General features: G+C 48.7%; 1 pseudogene; it reads right to left on the reverse strand.

The window, feature by feature from the left end:
- Nucleotides 1-4,049: 4,049 nt before the first annotated feature.
- LOC127697731 (secreted frizzled-related protein 4-like) lies at nucleotides 4,050-5,125 on the reverse strand (annotated as a pseudogene).
- Between the last annotated feature and the right edge of the window lie 2,851 nt (nucleotides 5,126-7,976).

A 7,976-nucleotide genomic window follows, 5' to 3' on the forward strand; every position in this document is an offset into this window, starting at 1 on the left:
AAAAAACAAAAACAGAACCGCAGAATTGTGAAAGAAATCCCTTCCCCGAAGCCAGGCCCTCTTCTCTCTTCTCCCTCCAACAGCCTGATTCGGAATTATCCTGGGTAGTTATGGAAGTCCAAGCCAGGAAAGGGTCTGTAGGCGCCCAGATGCAGATGAGGGTGGGAAAGAGGTGGGGGACGTCTCAGAAATGCACACAATGGGGTTGGAGAAGGAGGCAGGGTTGGGGGTAGGAAAAGCAAAGAGGTAGGTGTCCATGATGGCCTGAACAGGTCCAAAGTCTCCTAGGGAAAAGCCAGCATCCAACTTGGTTACTTATTGGCATGTTTTGCTGCCTCCAAAAGGAAACAGTTAAAAACAAGAAATCTGGGTTGGTTCCCACGCAGTCCCTATCTGTCACCTTGTCTCCTCAGGCAAGCATTGCCTCTGCTGGCCTCTATCTGCCACCACCAGTCAGGAAACCGAGCAGCCTTCACTTTATTCCACTTGAGCCTAGCCAAACTGTTGCTCTTTAGTGGGGGGCAAAGAAACCAATTCGCACCCTGGAAAAGAGCCTGGAGAGGGTGGGGGCGGGGAAAGGAGCTGGGCCCCAGGTTCCCCAGCATCATCGGATTGCACCTGGCTGGGGCTGGAGTCACCTGGAACACACAGCTCTGCAGCATCTCCCTAGCCAGGGCGAGCCTGATGCACTGGGTGGGCTGCGAACAGAGGCGAGCTGGGGAGCACAGGGCTGGTTCAAGGGAGGGGGGTGGGGGTGGGGGCAAGAGGGAGATGCAGAGCTGGGGCCGGGCGGGGCGGGCTGGGCAGCGGCCACCTGACTTCCATGGAAGTGATATTCCTTGAGATGTCCATGACATTGATGCTGGCGTTCCCATTGCTGTTCCCTGAATCCTGCCCTTCCAGGAGAGGGAAGAGGTTCTCATCCTCTGGCAGCCAGCAATTGATCTCAGTCTTGCTGCAGACACAACCTGCAGGGCAAGACAGCAGGGAGCCCACACGGTCCAGGCAGACTCTTCCAAGCGAGGAAATCCGCCAGAAACTACACTTGGCTGGCGAAGAGAGACATCCACCTCTGATTTCTAGTTCTAAAAAAGAGGAGGAGGAGGAGGAGGAGGAGGAGGAGGAGGAGGAGGAGGAGGAGGAGGAGAGAGAGAGAGAGAGAGAGAGAGAGGTGGGGTGGGGGGAGTGGGGAGTGGGGAGAACAGGGTGGGGGGTAAGGAAACAAAGACAGCGAGGGAGGGGGGAACGGGGGCCTCTCTTTGAAATGCCTAATGATCAGATGCAAAATCCTTCAGCACAGGAAACCATCCCGGCCACCTCAACTGCTGCCCCACTGGGTGGGAGCCTTGGGTCCCTCTTGTGGCGTGTTCTGCCAGGTGTGGTGGCCAGGTTGGAGCTCACCTGCTTGCGGGGTCCAGGAGCTCTGAAAAGGAGGCAAGCCCTCCTACTCCGAGTCCGAGGCTTTGCAGAGTTGCAGCAACAGACGGTGGGGAAGCAAAAATAATAATAATAAAAAGAAAAAAGATGGTGCTAAAGTCACCAAGTCCCACCTCCTGGGCAGAACTAAAATGGACAACCTGCAACACACAGTCGCACACACTCATGTGCACAGGCACGGAGCTGGAGGAAGAAGAGAAGGAAGATGCAGTCAGAGCTGCAGCAGCCGCCTTAAATGGCTAGCTATGCGCCTGCAGAAATGTACAACTGCTCCAAGCCTTAGGAAACACGCAGATTATTGGAGCATCTTCCTTGGCTCCCTCCCTCCCTCCTCCCCTCCCTCCTCCCCTGCCTCCTCCCTTTCCTCCTCGCGGCCTCCTCCCTCCCACCTCCCCCCCCCCGACCCCCCCCCCCCGCATGGGCTGGGAGTGGCAGGAGAGCAGAATCTCACCCACCCTCCCCTCTCCTCACCCCTCTCTCTCCGCCCTTCCTCTCCCTCCCGCTTCCCCACCCACCCACCCACTCGCCAGCTCTTGGCTTTCGCTGTTCTGCCACCCACAGCCGCTGCCCACCTGCTCGCTGCAGTTGAGGGGAAAACCAGAGGGAAAGGAAAAGTTGCAGTTGGGATTCAGAGGGTCGGCCTCGGCAAGGGAGAGTTGGCAAGCTGGCTGAGCGATGCGAATTGCTCTCTCCCTTCCACTTCCTGGCCTGGTGCTGCCCGGTTTTGCTGCAAACTCCTCCACAGGAGGAAGCGAAATGAGTGTGGCTGAGGTGACTGGGGTGCTCCCCAGCCTGGGTGAGGGGCTCGGGCTCGCAGACAGTGACAGGGAACAGGAGCACACAGGAACCCCAGCGAGGCAGCCAGGGATGCAGGCCCGCAGACCTGCAGACCTAGATCTGAATGACACTCATCTGGGTAATCAAGAGTCCAGGAGCCGAGCTCGGCTTGGGAGGGGACTGCGGGACGGGGTGCATTGAGTGCCCCCAAGTCTATTGCTCCTTCTTGGCGGTGCGTTTTGGGTTCAGCCTTGGGCAAGCAGGGAGTAGAAAGGGAGAGAGAGAGGGAAGGAGCACCTGTGGGACTGCTCTGGAGAACCAAGGTGACCCAGGGCAAGCCTTGCAAGCTAAAGAAATGGCCGGCCAGGAAATTGAGACTTGAAGGGCATTTTTTGACAAGCACTGCACCAGCACCTTTGAGGCCAGCTTCTTGGGCTCAGCCCTCGGGTGCGCCGAGCTGGCAGCCTGGTGAGGGGGCGGGCAGACTGCTCTCTCCCAATGATTTGGGGGCCACAGAACTTCCTCTTTCCATCCCCCACAAACACCCTTCCTTGTAGGGGCTCAAAACAGGTGCAGCCTTCCAGGCAAGTTTAGACCTGGTTGGGAGAGAAGTATGTCCCCCCACACAGATTTTTGCCTTGATAGGATTGTTTTAAAAATAAAATGCAAATGTAAATATGCGAAATGTGAGCTTTTTCCTGAGAAAACCTGAGATTTTGCTGTGAGAAAGGAGAAGAAAGGATTAGGGGAGTCCCAGCAGGCAGACACCCTAAGCATTCTCATGCAGAAGAAGGCAGCTCTCTCCTCCCCTAGCTTGGGAAGGGCAGGCAAGGGAGGAAAATACATTGAATTCAACAGCATCCAGGATCTGAAAGGATTCTCCCTGCCCCACTGCACCCCGTGGCTTCCAATGCAGGTCATGCAACTTGTAGGCAAGATGGGGGAAGGGGTGTTGCGGTGCCACCAGCCTGCCCCTAGTGCCACCAACAGACGGACCCGATGTCTCCCCATAACACTTATTGCTGGGAGTAAAACTTGGGTGAAAGGAGGAAAAGAAAAGAACAGGCCTAAAAAAGGCAGTTTCCCGACTTCTTCTTCTTCTGTTTTATTATTATCCAAGATGGCTCTTTATTGCTTTAGTCATAGAGGAAGAAAGAATACCGTTTGTGGGGCGGCCCCTGGGTAACTGGTGAGGAGCATCTCCCGGATGGTGTGGTAGCCAGATGACAATAACATAGACCTTGACAGTCTGCCCCTCTTTACTTGTCATTCTTAGCTTTCTTTTCAAAGTTTCTAGGTAAAGACAGAATTGAAAGTCTGACAAACACACATCACCATTTCCCACATCCCATAGCTCTAAACTTTTCAAAGCCACACTCATCTGAAAAACCTTCCTACGGACCACACACATGAAGATCTTTTAAGTACCATTCCTCCTGCCTTTGTCAAAAACATGTTTTCAATAACATTTAATATATCACTAACATCCTAACAGAAGTTAAATGATATTCAATATTTTTGTCAAAAAAGTTTTGTTTGACATAGCATGTGAACTTTACAATGTACATACATTATAGGTCAAATTCCCAAAACTGAAGGTCACACAGTATGCACACAGAGCACTGAATGCAGGCGCCCTTCCCCAACTTTCCCTCTTCTACTTTCCATACCAGGAGACCAACAAATAACAGGGCTCTGTGACTTAATGTGAAACACTGAAGCCATCACTAAGAGAAATGCTGCAAGATGTGTCTATAAAGAGAACCCCAGAGAGTCCTTAAGGCAAGTGGTGGGTGGCGTTCTGTAGGCTGTTCCAGGCAGCACCACCTTCTCCTTCAAGGGTGGCTCCATCTTGGAAAGTAATTAGCTTGCACCTTTCTTCGGGTTTGACTTTTGGGGTCACTTCTCACTTTGATGTTCTTCTTAGGACTGGCAGGTTTGGGAGCAGGTGACCCTCCCTTTGGCTTTGGGGGTTTACTGTGACTAGGGCAGCTGGCTGTTTGCTGCTTGTCCTGAATTGTTCTCTGCTGTTCCCGAAGTCTCTCTTCCCACTGTATGGACCTTCTACTGAGTTGATCTCCCCATTTCTCAACTAAACAATTTTCAAGAAGCATCATTCTTGAATGCCACTCATAACACATCATTAGGACATCTTGATGGGGCAGGATGTGTGGACACTGGCAGGAGGAATTAGTGATGAGAAGGACTTGCATTCGAGGGATATAGGTGAGGAGGACTTGAAGATCTCTTTCACATCTACCACAGTTGTGACCCCATTGCAACCACTCCTCTGGACGGCTTTTATTTTGGCATGAATAGCATAGCTGTACTTTTTGCTCAGGTTTGTTGCCAAGGTTGGCTTTACCTTCTTGCACTTGCACTGATCAGGGCTCAGACGTTTACAGTCCACATCAAAGGACCTTTCTTGCACCACCATATCTTGTGTGATGTCTATCCACTTTACAACTTCCGGAAGGTCAGCGACAATTGCCTTGGGAGAGATGCACACTCCAGGGTCATAGGCCGGCAGCTCACCGCAGGCCAGGCTCTCTGGCCAGCTGTGGTTATACATCTTCATGAGGGGCTTGCAGTCGTCACATGCTCGCTGGCACACAGACTTGCAGGGCTCGGTGGGATCCTGCAGGATCTCCAGGGTACAGTTGGGTGTGTACATGGCACAAAGGAAGAAGTGCAGCACGGAGCTGCAGTTCAGGTACACTAGCTCCTCATACTGCTAGATAGCAAGGATGGCGTTCTCCTGAGTGCTGTGGTGCAGGTGGTTGGGCATCCGGGTGACCTTCCAGGGCTTGTGCCTGCACATGGGGATGCACACAGCCTTGCATGGCTCTCCCTGTGCTCCCAGAGCCAGGCACAGCCACAGGCATGAAGCCACCATGGCGGAGAAGATCATGGCACTGTCCTCCTGGGCTGCAGTCCCTGCTGGGAGGACCTTTTACTTCCAGCCCTGCTGCTCTCTTTATCTCTATCTAGGGCCAGTGGAGTGAGCTTTCCTGCTGGAGCTCCAGTCCGCACTGTTGGGGAGTTCTGGGGCTTTGGCTGTAGATGCTCCCTGGGCACACCAGCGCCAGCAGCGCCTGCATTCAGCACCGACCCGCATGGGAAGCTCCAGTCTTGGGCCCGGCAGCTCAGAGCGCCGTGGTCCATGGCCATTGTGGAACCCTATTTATCCAGACTCTCCCCTAATGTGAGCTCAGCAGCCTTGGCAGCAGCAAGAACAGAGCAGGCTCCCACTCCACTGCCCCACCCCCAGCACTCCTGCAGAAGCGATGATGTCATCTCCGCCACTCCACAGCCAAGGGCTATAGTTTTGCATTTCCCCCAAAGTCTCTCCTTTTTTTTTTTTTTTTTTTTTTTTTTTTTTTTTTTTTTTAGTCTTCGAGTCTTTTTTCTTCAGATCAAGAAAAGCAGCATCTTGCTTTCAGTCATTTGGGACGCTGGATACAAACCTGTGCAAGGGGAGACTTTGCTAAGTCGGCCTTAAAGTTTCCCTAAGTACAGAGTTGGAGCAATGTGACCCTGTTGTCGCCCTTTAATATTGAAACATTTGCTGTTCCTTTCCGATAGGTGGCGAAAGAAGGGTCTCAGTCCTGAGGATGGTGTTGAACAGGGAAAGCCTAGCAAAGGAAAGCTAGGTGTTGGAGCTAGCACTGGCAGTTTATATAAGCCTCCCCCAGCCTGCTCTGAATCCTGTGGAGTTTGTTATTGTTATTGATGTTGTTTTGTGGCCACTGGACTTAGTTCTGGCTCAAGTTTTTTTCATTTTTTTCATTAATTTATTTATTCACTTTACATCTTAATCGCAGCACCTCTCCCAGGCCCACTCTTACCAGCTCCCACTGCCACACCCCTCCCCTCTTCCACAGAGAAGGTGAAGCTCCCCATGGGTAGCACCCTGCTCTGGGTTATCTCCCACTAAGGCCCAACCAAAGAGTCCAGCTGGGCTAAGGGGATGGAAGGCAGGCAGCAGAGTCTGAGATGCGGGATGGGATGAGAGGATCGAGTGGTTAAGGCAATGGGCCAGATTTGCATTTTTAAATTATGTCCTTTCAATCCATTTTACTTGTTTGTTTGCTTGTTACTGCATGAGTGTGTGTGTGTGTGTGTGTGTGTGTGTGTGTGTGTGTGTGTTGTACATGCCATTGTCCACACAGGAAAGTTGGGGGACAACTTTCAGGAGTTGGCTTTCTCCTGCTTCACTCTAGGCTCTAGGGATTGAACTCAGATTGTCAGATTTCATGAAAATGTTTTTCCAGGCTGAGCCCTCTCAGGGACCTTGAAAATCATTTTTTAAAATTAAAACAAAGCAACATTCATTGAAGAAAGAAAGTTGTATGGTTATAAACATTTTGTTTGGCAACATAAATTTTGATAAAGATTTTCTCCCAAAACAAATTCTAGAAAGAAATTAAATTGTATTTTACTTTTCTAATAGTCAAGGGTAATGAAAATTATTGAAGGCTCAGAAATACTTTATGTTAATATTTCTAAATAATATATTAAAATTATTTTATTGCTATGGTTTTGTTTTTCAGGAATATGCAAGATTATATATAAAAAGGTGGACATCTATATCCGCATACAAAAGTCTTTTTTACTAATTTTCATTTTAATAATGGGAAAAAGAGGAGCTATAACCCCAACAAGCCATGATATTCAAGGTAAGCTAACTCTGTATGTAATAGAAAAAGAGGCTATGCTTTTAAATATTACCAAATTAAAATCTAACTAAATGTGTGTAACATTTCCAAGATTTTATGTTTTTATCATGATAATTGCTTGGTTCCTACTGATTTTTGTCAGGCATTGACTGCTTAGAAAACCTTAATACCTTAATGATTGCTGACATAGGGAGAAGTAATCTTCCCCAGTGATGAGTCCCCTAATTGGTTATTCAGCACCAAGTAACCAACCCTAAAAACATATACATATAAGCCACACTAAGTGGACTCTGCTGTAAAGTTGAATAAAAGGTGTACCCTATCTTCCCCTTACAAAAGATAAATGTGAAGCTAGGTTGTAGATCAGAGATGATAAGCGAACCTAATATGAGAAGTCTATGACTTTAAACCAGAAAGAGAGTAGTGAGCATCTCTTAACATATTTTTTTATTGTCTGATCTTTGCTATTCTGGGGAAGGGAATGGCATAAAATTATACATTAGGCCATCTTTAATGACTCTGTGCCATCAACCCTTCCCATGAAGACATGTTTCTGTCTAAACTAGAATTATCTACGCTGTTCACGTTTAGAGCCATCTAGTACTCTGACTGGTCAGTCAAAAAGTAGTTAATAGGTTCATTTTGGAGAGCTTCTTTAGAAGAGTGCCTGCAAAAAAGAAAAAAGAAAAGAAAAGAAAAAAAGAAAGAAAGAAGAAAGAAAGAATGAAGGAAGGAAAGAAAGAAAGAGTAAAGAAATGCAAATTTTCTTTTATAGTGAAGCACTATGGAAACCTTGCTGAATACATGCATGTGTAGAAACTTTGCACAACACTTGTGCCAGGTGAATAGATGTTATTTCCAAACATGAGACAGGAGCTCTTACAGGACAGCCTTCTTCCACACGTCATTATCATCTCCAGTACAAGTAGCACACATGGTTATCAAAATGACCAATAATGACAAAGCAAATGTTCCTCTACTATAAAGACATATGGCCATAAAAGTAAATACTTCTCGACTCAGAGAATAAACATGTGTACTGGCTGGTTAGTTTGTCAACTTGACACAAGCTGGAGTTATCAA

Source organism: Apodemus sylvaticus, chromosome 12 (genome assembly GCF_947179515.1).
Source record: "Apodemus sylvaticus chromosome 12, mApoSyl1.1, whole genome shotgun sequence".
NCBI lineage: Eukaryota > Metazoa > Chordata > Mammalia > Rodentia > Muridae > Apodemus > Apodemus sylvaticus.